The sequence below is a fragment of the Polypterus senegalus genome, chromosome 2 (genome assembly GCF_016835505.1).
Source record: "Polypterus senegalus isolate Bchr_013 chromosome 2, ASM1683550v1, whole genome shotgun sequence".
Classification (NCBI taxonomy): domain Eukaryota; kingdom Metazoa; phylum Chordata; class Cladistia; order Polypteriformes; family Polypteridae; genus Polypterus; species Polypterus senegalus.
Genome location: NC_053155.1, coordinates 268,853,105 through 268,871,949, shown reverse-complemented (window position 1 = coordinate 268,871,949; position 18,845 = coordinate 268,853,105).

The window sequence follows — 18,845 nt, the reverse complement described above, 5'->3', positions numbered from 1 at the left end:
AAATTTACACACTTTATAATCTGTTGGATCTGGCAAAAAAGAAAAATACAAAAATGTCAGACTAAAAAAGTGGGTTTTAGGAGTGTGTAAAACTCTTCCATGGTATTAGTCTGCCATATTTCTGTCAATAAAGCATTCCAGATTTTTAGTGCAATACTACAAAAACTCCCACCACTTTTTTATGCTTAGCTCTTGAAATAATCAGCAAGCCAGTGTTGGAGTATTAGAGATGATGACTAGAAATATAAGAGGATAGACACTCCAAAAAATAAGTAGGGGCAAGATTAAAGCCTTATATATGATTAAAAGTATTTTAAAATTGATTCTAAAGGACACAAGTAACCAATGTAATGATACTGAGACTGATATATTTTATTTACTGGTTAAAATTCTTGGAGTTTGCATGTTCTCCCCGTGTCTGCGTTGGTTTCCTCCGGGCGCTCCGGGTTCCTCCCTCAATCCAAAGACATGCAGGTTAGGTGGATTGGCGATTCTAAATTGGCCCTAGTGTGTGCTTGGTGTGTGGGTGTGTTTGTGTGTGTCCTGCGGTGGGTTGGCACCCTGCCCAGGATTGGTTCCTGCCTTGTGCCCTGTGTTGGCTGGGATTGGCTCCAGCAGACCCCCGTGACCCTATTTGGATTCAGCGGGTTAGAAAATGGATGGATGGATGGGTTAAAATTCTTGCTGCTACATTTTGCACTAACTACTGTAAATTTAAATCTTTGTAGGTGGACCTGTTACAGCTGAATTTACAGTAATCTAAAAACAAAAGGGTGAATTAATTTTTCAGCATCTTGAGATGTTATAAGAGGTCTAACCTTAGCAATATTTCTTAAATGAAAAACTGCAGTCTTAATAATTATACAATTTGAAGTTTAGATCTGAGTCCATAATAACAACTAAGTTCATTACTTTTAGTTTGATTTGAAAAGACTGATAATCAATTTCTAATAATGATAGTCTAGCAGAGAGATTTAACTTCCTCTGAAGCACCTGGGGCAAGTTCACACATAGAGTTCTGTCTTTTCTAATGAAGATTACCACATTTTTCTCTTCCTCAGCCTCATTTTATATTTTATGGGTGTGTGTGACTAGAAAAGGTATTCCTTCTGCTGCCTCTCAAACCTTTCTGAGCTGCATTGCCTTCACTCAACGTTTCTCTGCCAATTGTGCTGTTTTTCATCATAATCTATGGGGAAAAAAATATAAAAAAAAAAAAATTAAAGTAGGGCGGCACAGTGGGTATCGCTGCTACCTCGCTGCTACCTCGCAGTTAGGAGACCCGGGTTCACTTCGGAGAAATTTTCAAATTGTAAGAGTTACAGTATTTTTGTCACACGTAGATGAAACACAAGACTGTTTAGTGCATCAAGGTAGCATCACACCAGTGTTCATTCTAAATGAGTAACTCCAATTGTATCAGTTACCAAAGCTCATATGCAATGGAAAAACCTAGTAGGTGCAATTTTATTCAAAATTGAGTTTTTTTTCTAGTTTTTGGAGTTATTAGGTCTTTCATGATGTTATAATGAAGTGGTGATGGATAAATATGTCTTCATTCCAGTCATAGCACGATGGAAGAAGCTAGTACAGTATGTACAGTATTTTTACATACTGCAAGGCACAAACCTAGCAACTCCACTGACCAATGAAAAAAGACCACCTACCAATGAAAACATCGGAGAGTGATCACATGATTTAAATGGCAGGTGTTGATGATTTGTGAAAAAAACAGTATTGTGTAGAATGAAATCTAGAGATCGTTAAATTATAGGGGCGACTTCATTTTCTCAAATTACCAAAAACCTGAAAGAAGGGACATACTAGGTTTCCCCATAGTTGGCGAGAAAGGGATAGGACATTAAGAACCTGTGGGAACTATCACTGTACAGTCAATACAGCAGTGAAGCCAGATGTTTATCCCTTTGCTGTAGTCTTAAGAGTGTTTTTGTGATTTAAAATGATGACAAGCCTCTGTTAGGATTCCTAAGAAATATGAAATCAATGTCTCAAGTTTAATGCTTGCAGCATATGATTATGAACTGTGCCACAGTTGCGACAAAGGTTTAACAAATGGTGATGCATTAAGTCGCCTTCCCATGAAAAGCGACTCATCAGCTGCTCCACCTTCTTTGGATTTTTTTTTTGTTTGAAGTGGTACCTGATGAACTCCTTCAAGCAAAATAAATTACTTACTTGAAAAATCTGATTTTGTCACAGGTGCTTCACAGGAAGACCAGACTGCTCACAAGGAGTTGTGTGTTGTGGAGCTGTAGAGTTGTGGTTCCTCAGCTAGCAAGAGAGGAGGCTCTTCAGCTTCTCCTTATTTATTACCCAGGGATTGTACACATGAAGGCTCTAGCAAGAAGCTGTGCGTGGTTGACTGGTATGCAGAACCGGTTTGTGAAAGGTTGTGCAAAATGCCAGGGGACAAGACATGCACACCCTAAAGCACCCCTACACCACTGGGAATGGCCAGGAAAAACCATGGTCCCATCTATAGTTGGATTTTGCAAGACTGGTGATGGGAAAGATTTTGCTACTGGTGGTGGATGCCTATTCTAAATTGCTAGACTTTAGCATTACTGCAACAACCTCTTCAAAAACACTGGTGGAAGCTCTGAAGCTTTGTAATGCCTGTTTGCATCTCACGGAGTGCCAGAAACTATTGTATCAGATAATGCCTTTATGATTTGTGCCCAAGGAGTTTACAGATTTTATGAGAAGCCTTGTCCAAATTTACTGATGGGTACTTACCTAGAAGAGGCATCCTGTTTCCCAATTTCTCAACATACTATCGCAAATTCAACAAGGGGGAAGAGCCTAGCAAAATTGCTGATGAATGTAAGACTAAGAACAGCACTGAATAGGCCATGTCCCAGTTTTGAAGATGATATGATTAATAAGCAGGCTGAGAGCAAACGGTGCAGAGAAGGTGAAACTCAAAGGTTTCAGTTGCAAGACCCTGTTACACTGTGGGCCCAAAGTGGGTTCCAGCAACAATAGTAGAAGTGACAGGGCCAGTGTCTTACATAGCAGTAATTGCTGATGGCCTCATTCATCACTGTAATGGTAGATCACATGCAAGGGTGGTCACCCGCTAAACCAACAAAGCTACATGAAACAGAATTTGAAAGATGAGAATTTGATAGGGATGAAGTTCTTGCACTCATGGCATTAGGGATTTCAAGACCATGTGAAGAATCATTAGAGGAATGTTTGAACAGTTCTGAAAATCCTGACACATCCACAGTTCCTGTTTCCTATGAGCGTATACTGGAGGGGTTGGGGGTTGTTGCCGTGGACCACTGTGGAGGAAAGACTATGTGAATCTGGGGAAGGACTGTAGTATACTGTGTTAAAACCCCTTCACCGGAGTGCATAAAAAAAGGGGATGGAAAAAAAGGTGATTTTTTTTTGTTACTTGTCTCAGTTCCTGCTGGTAATAAAGTTTGAAGCTTGTCATTTTAGCAGACTGTGATGTTTCTGAGAAGATTTAATAGTAGCTCAGTAGGCAGCCTGCCGCAATACTTCCTCAGTCTTTCTCTGATGATCAGATTTTGCATACTCCTGCCATGTTTACAGGGTTTTCTTCAGATGCAATGGCTGCATGGTGTAACCAACAGAAAATTATAGATGATTGTTTATTGGACCACGAGTAAACCACTTTTGCACACTGTTTATGCACTTGTTGACTGCTCTGATCCTACTGTAGATAATAAAATGGGGTGCAGACCAAGGATCAATGGCCGACTTCCAGGCTAGGTTGATGCATTCTTCTAGTATCATTTTGCATTCAGGACTTTTCACATTCAGATTTCTTACTACGCATTTGTGTTGGATGTAGAGTGTATGCGAAGCTGAGAAACCAAATTCTTTTAAAACATCAGATGAGCATTAATGAATCATAGCAAAATCTATGTTATCTCGCCCTATGTGATAAAAATCATCTAGCAAGGTTTCAATTAATGTATTAGTGTAAGTAACATTTTGATTTAGTTTCAACAGACATTATTAAAGTTATTCACTAACTGCACTCCACTTGATAAAATGTTTAAAATACATTTTCATTGAATAACTCTTATTAATTTATGATTTTGGAAGTGCATGAGGTAGTTTTGGGAAGTGCAAGTGTGTCTCATGCATCCAACGGTGATAATGGATGGATTTATTACATTTAACTAATTTAATTTTTACACAGGGAACCAATAGACATTTTTGGAAAGACAAGAAGTCAATCTTCTAAATGTATTAATTACCAAGGAGCTAAAGTTGTTTTTGATATTTTACAGACATTTTGAGAATCAACATGATGTATGAAAAAAACTGAAATTTCATGAAGACAAAATAAGGATGAGTGTCATCTCTGCCAGTGGTTATGGTCTTTTCTGGATTTTGGCATTACCATTATATACTTTTCAAGGTACTTGTGTTTTGCTGCTCATTTCTGTCAGATTTGTACAGAATATGAAAAACAGTTTAAAAAAATAAGAAAATTCGTAACAATTACATAAATTTAACAGTGTAACGTTCATGTCTTATCCTAAGTCGGGAAAAATCTGTGAAAGATTGTATTGTGAGAGTTGAAGACAGACACATGGTGGTCATTTTCATTCCAACTGGACACTCAAAACCTAAAATGTGCAAATCCAGTCTTTAAATAAACATTAGTAGCATTTAACGTTCATCCTATGCTAAAATGTAACAGTGTAAAATATGTAAAAATGTAGTGTATATAGAATTTTTCTTATATTTAATGCAATTTTACAGTCATTTGAAAAACATCTTTCAGTTCTATGGTTTTATATGTCAGGTATTACCTAATAATAATCTAATCCTAGTCATATTTTAAACTATATTATTAATTTATTTGTCAAATTCCTTTTCCCAAGGAGACTTACAGAGGTCATTTTATGTTACATTTATTTTACAATTAGAGCAAAGATTTTGTTAATGATGCCAGAAAGACAAAACAAAGCAAACAATGAAGTAAAATTAGTGCCTTTATCACAACAAAAGGGAGAGCTAAAAGTACAAAATCAACAAAAGTACAATATAAACCTGCTGCTCTGCTGGGCTTACATGGACTATCAGGATGGAGCGTCTTGTCTGCTTTATGTCCTGTCTCCCTTTCTGTCATTCTCTCTCCCTTTGTTGATCTCCAAGTCTTGGCTTTTCCAACTCCTGCCAGATGAGTGTTAATCATCTCTCTTGCCTACTCACCTGGGGCCTCATGTATAAACGGTGCGTACGCACAGAAATGTTGCGTAAGAACTTTTCCACGTTCAAATCGCGATGTATAAAACCTACACTTGCCGTAAAGCCATGCATTTTTCCATGGTACCTCATACCTTGTCGTACGCAAGTTCTCTGCTCGGTTTTGCAGACTGGCGCCACCCAGCGTCAAAGCAATGCTACTGTTCCTGTGTGGTTACATCTTATTTTCCTGACGCGACTTTATAAATACACCGAAACTAACCGCATATTGTTTATTAGTGTAATGCATCTGATTGTAATTAACTTCTAACAATATAATGGTCCAGGGAACAGCCATAGTAATCCAAATACCATAACTGCTTTAGCGTTGTTACTCTCACTGTACCTTCTTCTTCTTCTTCTTCTTCTTTTTCTTTCAGCTGCTCCCGTTAGGGTTGCCACAGCGGATCGTCTTTTTCCATATTACTCTCACTGCACAACTCAGAGTATTTATATAACTGTATCTGAGTGGGGAATCACAGCAGCAGCTGATTGGAAAGAGAATTATTGGGATACAGACTTAAGCACACGCTACCTCAGCCAAGGCAAAACGTTTCAAAGCCTTTCCTGTACGAACCTCGCGGTTCAGTAACAGTTTCATCCCAAGGACTATCCCAAGGACTATAAATGCGCTCAATTAATTGGTCCTTGTTGAACTGTTTGTACTTATAAGTACAATTACCTCACTATAAACTTGCACTACAGTTATAATATTGCACAACCTGAGCCACTTTATAAAGCGCGTATTTACATATGATGACGATATCATTTTTAAGATGAAATGCAGCAAAATATGTTTATTATATTATACAGGTAAAACTTTAACTTCATTTAAATAATCCATATTCTTCACTGGGACTGACGTGAAGGATAGAATAATTAAACACGTACTACGAAGATATTTCAATGTTCCTTAAACGTTTTGAAGAATCGGTGCTCTAAGCTTACAGATGACTTAACATGTATTACAGAGCTGATTGTGTGGCGATCGGTTACTTGGAGAAAGAAAAGCAAGGACTGCATGGGCGGGCACGCCAATATATATTGAATATAAAACAGAAAGAGAAAATAACGACACAGCTAAAAACGCAGCAGCAAATTTCGACAAAAGTTAAACGCTTGTGTCATGAGCACGAGGCGGCTATGCAGTGTCCGCAATGGACGTGGCTATCCACCGTGCATAAGATACCATATTGATATTGGCGGGCGAAGGGGCCACCAATTCTTTCTCTGCCTAGAGCCGCCCGTGAGTACTGCTGCAATAAATAATTTCATCGAAGGTCACACACAATCACTGTGCCGTGAAACCCATGTTTAGTAACGTGCTTTAACTCCTATCATCATGAAAATGATATCACGTATACATCTCAGTATTTTAGTTATTCAGAGAACTGTAATATCACGAATGTAATGGATTCTGTGTCCAGTTGGAGGAAGAGAGCCGGTTTAAGAAGCAAGTAGTGATTCACACACATAAAGCACATAGAAGATCACATACAAAACAAAACATTTAATGTGCTACCTTAATTACGATGTGATTTGAGAAACTGGTTATATAAACGATTTTAAGATAATGTTTATGATGTTCTACTTTAATGACAAAATAAATTATGTGATTAAAGTGGACATTTCAAGATTGAAGTTGACATTTCGTGCTTTTTTCCCACTGTGTGCCTATTTTTTTTGTCTGTACCCTAATAAGCTTTCATATGACTCTCAGACAATGGGCTACGACTCGCCTTTTCACGGCGACTTTGATATCTGAGCTTTCAAGTTTCTCCAACACGCTATGTCACTCGATCAACTTCCTTTTGTTGACTTTACCACTGTTTAAACCAACAAACAGTATGTTTTTCCTTTGCCTCCACTTGGTATTCGTTGAAATTCTTATATTTTCCCCTGTGCTTTTCCCATTGTCTTTTCACAGAAGGCTGAGCTTAAGGGCGATTTATATTGATTTGTATATTAAAAGAGGCGTAATTCTGGGAGGAGTTGGGGCGGGACATAAGGCGCGTGCACGAGCATTAGTTTTCACGCTGACCGGGATTTATGTAGCAGAAGAACGTGGAAGTTGGAATACAATAAAATACAATACAATACAGTTTATTTTTGTATAGCCCAAAATCACACAGGAAGTGCCACAATGGGCTTTAACAGGCCCTGCCTCTTGACAGCCCCCCAGCCTTGACTCTCTGAGAAGACAAGGAAAAACTCCCAAAAAAAACCTTGTAGGGAAAAATGGAAGAAACCTTGGGAAAGGCAGTTCAAAGAGAGACCCCTTTCCAGGTAGGTTGGGCGTGCAGTGGGTGTCAAAAGAAGGGGGTCAATACAATACAATACACAGAACAGAACAAATCCTTAATACAGCGTAATAATACAAATTTTAGAAGTACGGAGCAGAATTTAACAGTAGATGATATCACATAATAAGATTTGGATATTTTTAGAGTCCTGGAGACCTCATCCATCAAGCTGCCTCCCCATTTGGCCATTCCACGGCTGAAAGGTTGCTCGGCCAGCCAATCCGATGAAGGACCCCTTTTCCCATGATTCCTGGACCCTTTTCCCATGATTCCTGTGATCCTCCATCAGGGATGACTTTACCATAGGCAGGCAAACAACTTGGCAGGTGGGCGTGGCACCAATTGCCACATTTGAGTACCGAGAAAGAAACAGAATAGGTGAGGGTTAGTATTCAAATTATAACATCATGTTACTTATGTTTTAGTGCTAATGACTAACAACAGAGATGCAGTATGTACAGTTAATCAGCAGCTCTAGTCAGGATATGCTAAACTGAAGTAGTGAGTCTTCAGCCGGGATTTAAAGGCTGTGACCAAGGGGCATCTCTTATGGAAGCAGGAAGACCATTCCACAGTTTAGGGGCCCTGTAACTAAAAGCTCGACCTCCCACTGTTATTTTATTAATCCTTGGAATCCTAAGCAGACCGGCATCTGAGATCTTAATGTGCTCAGGTTTGTAAGTCATGATAAGTTCAGACAAGTCGGACCTTGGTCATTTAATGCTTTATATGTTAAAAGGAGGATTTTGAAATCTGCCCTAAACTTAACCGGGAGCCAGTGTAAGATTTAAGAACTGGAGTTATGTGTTCATATTTTCTTGTTCTTGTAATAATTCTTGCAGCGCATTTTGGATTAACTGGAGGCTGTATAAAGAACAGTTTGAACAGCCAGTGAACACCGCATTGCAGTAGTCAATCCTACTAGAGATAAATGCATGAATTAATTTCTCAATCCTGTTTATTTAGAAAGCCTTAATTTCCTAACATTTTTAAGATGGAAAAACATGTTTTGGACAACTTTGTAATATGTGCTTTAAATGACATGCTAGAGTCAAAGATAACTCCTAGATTGCGGGCTGATTCAGTAAAATTAATTGGGATTCCAACTGAGTTAAATGATGACAAAATATTGCTGTGATCAGCGTCATTCCCTCCAACAATTAACATCTCTGTTTTATCTGTATTTAAAGACAAGTAGTTCTCATTCATCCATTCCTTTAATTCACTAACACAACTAATTAAAGACAACTTCATTTGATTTAAATGAAAGGTATAACTGGGTGTCATCTGCATACGAGTGAAAATTAACATTATGTTTCCTAATGAGAGATCCCAGTGGAAGTATGTAAAGTGAAAACAGTAAAGGTCCCAGTACTGAGCCCTGGGACACCATATTGAACTTCTGTGTATAATGATGGAGTACTGTCAGCACATTTCTGTACATATTGGAATCGATTTGATAAATAAGAACTAAACCAAGCGAGCACTGGACTGGGCCTGTAAGCCCAACATCGATTTCTAGTCTGTGCAGTAAAATAGAATGGTCAATGGTGTCAAATGCTGCACTTAAGTCCAACAACATAATTACAGTGGAGTTTCCTTCATCAGAGGATATCAGAATGTCATTTACAACCCGTGTTAGTGCGTTTCTGTATGACCATGGAATTTCTCAAATAAATTGTAATGCGTAAGGTGTGACTGAAGCTGACTGGCGACTACTTTTCTAGTATTTTAGAGAGAAATGGTAAATTTGAAATAGGCCTATAATTATTTAGTATGTGTGGGTCTAGGTCTGACTTTTTAAGTAAAGGTTTAATGACTGACACTTTTAGTGCATCAGGTACTGTGCCATGCAGTAATGAACTATTGATAACGGTTAGAATAGGCTGCAAGAACATCCATTGCACTTTTACTAGTTTTGTTGGCACTGGATCTAGGGAACAAGTAGTGGGCTTCATTTTAGTAATTAAAGTTAAGACTTCCTGCTCAGTTACAGGATTAAAATTACTAAAGTGCTGAATGCAAAGTACGGCAGGGTCTGCTAAGCTAGTATTTGGTTTGTACTGTGATGCTGAGATCTGGGATCTTATATTTTTAATTTTCTCATTGAAGAAGTTCATAAAGTCTGTACTGCTAATATCTGTTGGTATTTTGCACTGTTGATCTGAATTTCCATTTGTTAATTTAGCCACTGTTCTAAAAGTACCCTAGGATTTTTATTATTGCTATCTATTAATGTAGAATAGTATTCTGAGCGAGCTTTAAAGAGGGCTTTTTTATATTTATTAACACTCTCTGTCCATGCAATTTGAAAGACATGTAGCTTTGTTGTTCTCCATCTGCGCTCCAGTTTTCGACACTCTAATTTAAGAGCTTGAGTATTTTCATTAAACCAGGGAGAGTTTCTATGTGCTTTGATCACTTTTGTTTTAGGGGAGCCACTGTGTCCAGAGCATCTCTCAAGGTCACATTATAATGTGATGTTAGCTGATCTAAATTGTTTTCCACGTTTACATTTGATGTTAACTGATCTAAATGGTTTTCCACAATTACACTCGACTTACTCAAGGTATCTATAAATTTTGAAGCAGAATTACAATCTAGATGTCGCACTGTCTTTGTTTTAATCTGTGAGTGCATTGGCATGGGCAGAACTAAATCAAATGTAATTAAGTGATCGGAAATAACTTCATTTAATGGAGTAATATTTAAATTTTGAATTTCAACTTTGTGAGTTATAATTAAATCTAATGTGTGGTTATGATTAGATAGATAGATAGATATATACTTTATTAATCCCAAGGGGAAATTCACATATGAGTTAGACCTTTGACAATCTGACAAAAGTCTACTGAATTTAACAAATAAGTAAAACATTTGCTAAAAGTGTCAGTTTCCACATCAATGTGTACATTAAAATCCCCCATCAGAACTACGTGATCATAATTTATAGCCAAATCAGATAGAAGGTTGCTAAATTCAGTCATGAACAATGAATATGGCCCTGGTGGTCTGTAGACTAGCACTATAATTGTGTTGGAATCTGTTTTAATATTTAAAATGAATGCCTCAAAGGATGTAAAGTTGCCTAAATTTTTAGAAGTGATTTGCATTTTGTTACAATGAATTATTCCAAGGCCTCCTCCTCGACCAGAATCTCTAGACTTATGAAGGAACAAGTATTCATCTGGTGATGCCTCTGCTAGGGGAACAGTGTCACATTTACTAAGCCAGGTTTCAGTAAGAAGACACAGATCAGATTTTGTACTTAATATATATCATTTACCAAAACAGCTTTAGTGCCAAGAGAGCGAATGTTCAATAAACAGCATTTAAAACTGCATGGTTCTTTCTGAACTGGTGATATATTTTTTGTTTTAATTTGAAGTAAATTTCTATTACAGATGCCCCTGGTGGAGGTCTGGTTTTATCCCTTGGTCTAATTATACACCTTATTTTTTGGTTATCAATTAATTTAAGGTTTGTATCAACACTAAATTTACTGGATGCCCCACAACAGGGATTATGGGTAACAGCTTCAGGAAAATAACAGGTGGGATAAACAACAGCCTGTGATTTAAGATCACATGACTGCGGCCTGGATGGTGCTCTAATCAGTCAACCAGGCAGTTTTGCTGCCATATTTTGGGATAATACATAAGATCCCTCCAGTTAGGATGAAGACCATCTCTTCTGAAAAATCCAGGCCTTTCCCAAAAATCATCCCAATTGTTCACAAATGCTATGCTTTTATTTGCACACCAGGTTTCTAGCCAGCAGTGAAAGGAATGCAATCTGCTATAAATCACATCCCCTCTATACAATCTTGGTAAGGGACCAGATACAATTAAATTCCGACATTTTCTTTTAGCTTTGGTGCATAGAGAGATGAAGTTCCGCTTTAATACCTCAGATTGCTGTAAATAAATATCATTAGTGCTGACATGCAGCAATAAGGTAGATACTTCATCGTCGGTGACACGGTCCAATGCGGCCTCAATGCCAGAAATCTTGGCCCCTGCGAGGCACTTAACATTAACTGCTGGTTTAACATAGTTTGGAATTCTAACATTCCGCACTATGGAATCGCCAATTATGAGCACTTTATTATTCTCAGTTTCCACAGGCGCTGGAGAGCTGAGAATCTGTTCTGGGTCCAAATTGGTGACCTGGGTGCCGGGGGACTACATTTTGGATTCTTAGACCCCCGTCTTACTGTTACCCACTCGCCCTGTGGCTGAATTGGTGCTGCTGATTTTGGCCGCACACTGACTACAGTGGGACCTGGAGAGACTGAAGCCGAATCAGAAGTAGCGAATTGTCTAAACAAACCGAGTCGATCCAATTTTCGGTTTGCCTAATCGCTATCGGATTCCTAATGCGGTCCTCCAATTCGCGTATTTTCCCCGACCAACTCTAAATTAACTATAAACACTTTTGGCAGGTGAAGCTATCTACACTGTTGGCCGGAAAACCTGAACTGTACATACTGCAGGACACACAACATATAAACGTGCCCTCGACGGGCAGAGAGCAGATAGAACTTACGTTAAGTGTTGAAGTCATCTTTGCCGTTTTTATAGGTGCTTCGGTGCTTTCCGTGTTCAGCTGAATCACTAAGAGACCGTCGGCTTTAAGTTTCCACCACACGCTGAGCGATCGACTTTAATTTCTCACTGCTGGTTATTTCTACTGGTCAGCTGCCGGCTTTACCTCAGGTGAACTTGCTCGGGTGCTTGCGAAGGGCTATGTGCCTGTGGGAGACGTCGCTGCTTCCGCTCGCTGATCCGCTCTCTGCTTCTGCTCGCTGATCCGCTCTCTGCTTCTGCTCGCTGATCCGCTCTCTGCTTCCGCTCGCTGATCCGCTCTGAATACTAACAGATTCCTGCATCTGGATTTTTCTGTGCATAAGCACATTTCGGCTTTTGTGCTTACGCCATGTTATAGTGTGAATTCTACGCACGCCGTTATTAATGAGGCCCCTGGTCTCTGTTGAAGAGGCCGCTTTTAACTCCACTCTATGATCACTTTCTGCCAATCGCAGAATCAATTTCAGTTATTGGGGTAGCCTTCTGTTTGCTTCCACCGGTGGACCATGGTGTCTCTGTACCCTTCAGCCTTCAGATTGCCCTAAATTGCTGGATATGCAAAGCAGTTCCACATCTTCCTGCTCTGTCAGAGTGGAAGGACAGACACCCACACAAGTCTGTGCACTCTGTATTGGCCAAAAAGTGGTTTCAACCTCTATACAAGGAGAGGTTCAACCATCCCTGCCAGTGGCTGAATCACCTGTGAGCTGCTGTCCTGGGGTAGCATTGTGTGCATTCTGGTCTCACATGGCACTTGGCATTCTAACTAATCAAGGCCTACCATCTCCTGCCATCTTCTGCATTCCCAGGCATTCTAACTAATCAAGGCCTACCATCTCCTGCCGTCTTCTGCATTCCCACATTAGTATATGCTTGCTGCATTCATATATCTCTCTGTCTCTCTTTTTACCCCTACCAGCTTTGACTCATTGAGAAGCTGTACGAGGTGCCCAGTGTGAATACCATTTGAATAGATACCTGAGAGATCTAGATATAAATTCAGTGTGTTACATAAACTGTGTCATGACATACAGTACAAATGTTAACCTACATATATACAGTATATACAGTATACATACAGTGGGCAAATTATTAGGAACACCTGTACACCTGCTCATCTACACAATTATTTAATCAGTCAATCAAGTGGCAGAAGCACAATGAATATAGAAGCTTCAGTTCATTCTCACAACAGGGGAAAAAGTGTAATGTCAGTGATTTTGACTGTTGCATCATTGTTGGTGCCAGCCAGGCTGGTTGTAGTATTTCTCTGACAGCTGATCTCTTGGAATTTTAATGCATAACAGTCACTAGAGTTTACTCAGAATGGTGCAGTAAGCAAAATAACATACAGTGAGCGGCAATTCTGCAGATGGAAACATCTTATTGATGAAAGGGCTCAGAGGAGAATGGCCAGACAGGGTTGAGCTGAAACAAAGGCTATGGTAACTCAGATAATAACTCTACAACTGTGGTGAGCAGAAAAGCATGTCAGAATGCACATATTGAACCTTGAGGTGGACGGGCTACAACAGAGGACCACATTGGGTTCCACTCTTGTCAGCTAAGAAAGCTGATGCTGTAGTGGGCACAGCCTCACCAAAACTATAGACTGAGGTCTGATAAATATCGATTTCTACTGAGGCACATAGGTGGTAGGGTGAAAATTAAGCACTAATAGCATGAATCCATGCATTCAGTTGGCTTTGTGTAGTGGTGCTGGTGTAATGGTCTACGAAATATTTCTTGGCAGACTTTGGGACCAGTAATACCAATCAATCATCGCTTGAATGCCATAGCCTATTTGACTGTTGTTGGTGACCATGTGCATTCCTTCATGGCCACAATTTACCCATATTCTAATGGCTACTTCCAGAATGATAACGCTCCATGTCACAAAGCAAAATAGTCTCAGACTGGTTTCACGATCATGACAGTGAGTTCAGTGGCCAAAAAGAATATTACAACACATTTTGAATGTGGTAGAATAAGAAATTTACTAAATGAATGTGAGGGTGACAAACCTGCAAAAACTGCATGATCGAATCATGTCAACAAAGGCCAGAAACTGAAAGAAATGTTTCCAATATCTTGTGGTATCCATGTTATGAAGAACTGCTCTAACTGCCTATTTTAAGAGTGAAAGAAGACCCTAACCAGTATTTATTAGTATAGTGTTCCTAGTAATTTGGTCAGTGGGTATGTGTGTATATATATTTCTATTACTGCACATATTTTATATTTTACTATTACTATACGCAAGATATTATTATATATAGTATAGTTCAGTGAAGAAAGCGAGAAGAGTACCTGATGCATTAAAGACACCATAACCCTGTTTCCTTGCCCAACTTACATTCTGAATATTCTCAAAGATTTCTCTTCCATTAGTTTTCACATATCATGAGGAATACAAACTACAAGTAAACAGTGCATTGTATTGTAAAGTAAATAACTGGGAACAGAGACCAAAAACGCTCCTAATGTAAACAAATTTGCCCCTTAAAATAAAAAAATTCCTCAAAAATATGCATAATATTTATACTAATATACTGTAAAGCTTTTGACACTCTGATTCTATCACATTATGCTTTTTATCTCTTCTCACTCTACCTCCTGAGTCACTATGTAAAACTCACCTTCTTTATTATACAACTGGCTATGGCAACACTTTGTGCAAACATGAAGGACAAAATACCGCCACAACGATATGCCCATAACTTTTAAACAGATTAATCTACTAACCATTGAAAACTGGAAGTTATTTTGGCTCAAAGTAAAATGTGAAATGCGTGCCAAGTAAAACATTTGAAAATATATCGCAATGCTTACTGAGGTTTGGTTTCCTTGTACAATAGTAAAATCCTAAGCATCATTGCTTCTGATGAATTTGTGAAGAAAAGTGAAAACCAATTGGCAAAGCCTCACATGTATAAAAATGGTGAGCGATGGCTAATATCTTTAATAATGGTTTGTGAGCTTATTTATCTACCTAACATTTTAATTAATGTTAGCTAAAATGTTTCATTTGCATGGAATATACAATAACGATGACAATAATAACAATGATGAACTTGTCTCCCTGGAATATCGTTAAAATGTCCACAGCATTGCTGATGTAACAAAGATTCCCCTTTGTAATATTTTCATTTTTCCTACATGGAATTACACCAAATGTTCCTATAAAATTCAGGCTGAAATGTTGGATCAGCATTCTACTTTAAGATAAGATGAAAGGACATTAAATCTGTAAGCTTCATTTTTGTAGTTTGTGCTGCTATTTGTGAGAGCAGATAAGCCATTTTCACTGTCCTGACAAGGTTGTTTTCTTTTTTATTTCACTTACTGAAAATCAGAGTTATTTTATTAAGCTATCAGGGGTGGGGTATTTTGCAAAATATAGAAGATATTTTCTACCCTTCACGTAACATAAAAGTACTTTTTTGCATCCCTTTTTTGTGTCACTTGCTTTGCGGGTTCTTAGTAAGGATTTCCAATTTACAGTTTTAAAAAAATTCTCCAATTGCCTATTACAAGAAAAAGAAAAAAGATCATTTCATGTGCTGGACAAAAGTAAAATATATATATTAATTTCCACTGTACAGCCTTCACTGTTTATTTACATGTGGGAAAACCTCCACTGACATTTCTTTAGCTACTTACCAAGCCAAGCAATTCCCCACATCATGGGTCAGCAACACGCAATTAGCTTCACCATGGATTTTTATTTATTATGATGTTTCTTTTTCAGGTGTGCCTGTGATTTGCTTTTACTCCAAAGACTGCATTTTGCCATGTTCATATAACCCTGGTACTGATGTGGTAATACATTGGCAGATTGGAACAAAAATAGTGCACAGTTTTTATAATGGCAACGATCAATTGAAACAACAAGATGAACAATACAAAAACAGGACATCATTGTTTAAAGATGAGCAGCAGAAGGGAAACGCCTCCTTACTGCTAAGAAACCTTCAGATTGGTGATGAACAATCTTATCACTGTTGCGCTGGGACTTTTGAAGGGAGCTATGAAACATACATTGAATTAAAGGTGACAGGTGAGCCATTTAATTTTCAAATTGAAGTGTAAAATATGAGAACAAAAACAGGGAAATAGCTGAAGTTCCAAGAGGAAAACCCTGTTTAATGAAGGTTTTAGATAAAGTGTGCAAAGACACCACCAGTGCTGGCTAAACACACACAGCACATAAATAAGTCTTCATCTAGTCTTCATAATGAAACAGCTGATGAGTCTCTTAGAGTCCCACTAAATACAAAACATATGGCAGAGGCTGAGTTAGCTGTGGAGTCACAGATCATCTTTCTGATCAACAGCTTCAGTATTAGGGCAAATAATAGAAAAATATGTAAATACTCTGGCCCTCTTCTACCACCCTCTCCTATGATACCCTGTACTTAGTCCTGGTGGGCTCATGTAAACAATCATGATCTTGGCTTTACTGGATATTCTAAGCTTAAAGGGTAGAAGAAAGTTAAACATGCACTATGTCAAGAACAGGACACTCAGCCCAACAAGTCTTGTCAATACAGTTCACTTAGAATCCCCAAAATATCATCAAGTGGAGACTTGAAGTTTCCCAGTTTCTATTGCCTACCATCCAACTTTGAAAAGTATTCTGTATATGAAGATATGGTTCTTTGTATTAGAGACATTTGTATTTTTTATAAACTGCAAATTCCTACATTTTCAGCTCCTGTCACATATGTACACATTGAGGCAAAAGAAACGGGAGACACAGAAGAGATTGAGTGTCGTTCATCTGGTATTTACCCTGCTCCCTCTGTAACATGGTCCTATCCTGCAAATGAATCTTATAAGGAGTTCACCACCAACAGCACTGATGCCAACAGACTGTATACTGTTGTTAGTAAACTAAAAAAAGAGGGCATGAAAAACAGCACAAATGTTGGGAACTACAGTTGTAAAATCAAAACTTGGCAGTCACAATGGGAAACAATGTTAACAAGACAAGGTAATTGTCCTTAATTATAAATTTCTGTATATAAAGTAACATTTTAATAGTTCAGATGAAAATGTTTAGTATTGGTTGTAAAATATATGTGTATTTTGAATGGAGAACAATATCCTTGCGTGTGTCCATACATTGAATAATGTAAGTGTCACTTGAAATTCCTTGTCAAGGTTACTTTCATATTACATATAAATCAGACTTTGAAATAGTAACTCCAGAGTCACATCTGACCTGGCTGATACTTTCCCTTGTGGTCCCTGTTTCCTCTGTACACTAATTTCATGTAGCTCTTACAACTTCTAAATGGTTGTGTCTCAGGCTTAGATTCTGAACTGACTGCCCATCAAAAGTAATATGGTTTTACTCTTTGAATTTGCGAGCCATGCACATAATGGTCTGATGAGCTCTGACTGGCCTCCTGTTAGTCCTTACATTCACCACCCTAAGAAGGGCACCATGGCCCCTGCCCTTCTAACTAGGAACATCTATCATCTGTCCAAGTCTCTTTGATTCTCAGTCTTAGGTGCCCTCAAGTAAATTAATTTCAGGTTATCCATTAGAACCACAAAGACATCAACCATAGAAGTGAATTTTTCTTGGAGTAGGATGTAGTTTTCTACTAGTATCAAAAATGCTTTCCTCTTTCTCTCTGATTTTATCTTACCTTGTCCTGTACTGCCCTCATTCCAGTTACACATCTGGAAATACTGACGATCCAGAATGTTTTTCACAATATAAATGTAGATATCTACATCTTTGTTTTGTCTCTACTTTCCCCTTTTGTATCATTAATATGTAGCTTTTGTCAAAGTGCATTTGAATATTGGCAACCATACAACCTGATAAATGTTGTTGTGTAGTTTCAGGCAACACACAGACTTGTTAGCTACTTAAAGTGTCTCTAGTTAAGGTATTATTTGGTCAGCTTTTTTCAGAACAGGCCGCATGCCTGTCTCAAGATGGCTGCCAGGCTGTACGCTTCATTATGTTGTCCTTTTCAGTTCATGGTGTGAGATAGTCTTTCATCAGTTTGGTGAGAGAGAGAGAGAGGGTGTGGTAAAGCAAGCAAATTTATAGATTCTCTGTCCACACCTTACAGCCAATAGGGTGTCATGGTACTTAAAGGCTTCTGATACCAGCCAATTCCAAACAGCCATACTTCAGACCAATGGGACAGAGAATACCTTCACACCTGCCCCCAAAACCATTTGTTAAGGTCAAGCTTTCCAGTTAGGCAGTCTGGCTTTCCTGTGGGGGTTGACAGAGAGACTCCAGCAGAGAAACATTTGCCACACTTGTTTGAGGCACTTCCCCCAACCCTGTTATAAAAATAACAAAGGACTGGCTTTTAAAAGGGGGAGGGGGTTCTTAATAATCAAACCACTGTTGTTCTTATCAATGACAAACATTAGTGTTACAAGTTACAAATAAAGACATACAAAATATTTATCAACTTGTATGCAAAATTTCATACCACAACAATGTTGAAAAACTACAGGCTATTTTTGTTACATTGTATTTCAGAACTGCAGATTGAAGAAGGTCAGGAATGGAATGTTTCTTGTATGTTGTCTAAGTTCGGACCTCAAGATTGTAACCTGGCCTGGGAAACATCAGGAAAGAATAAAGTCAGTGCCATATTGGAAAAAAGTAAACCACCAATTCAAACTTCTGAATTTCGTAACAAAATTCTGTTGAGAA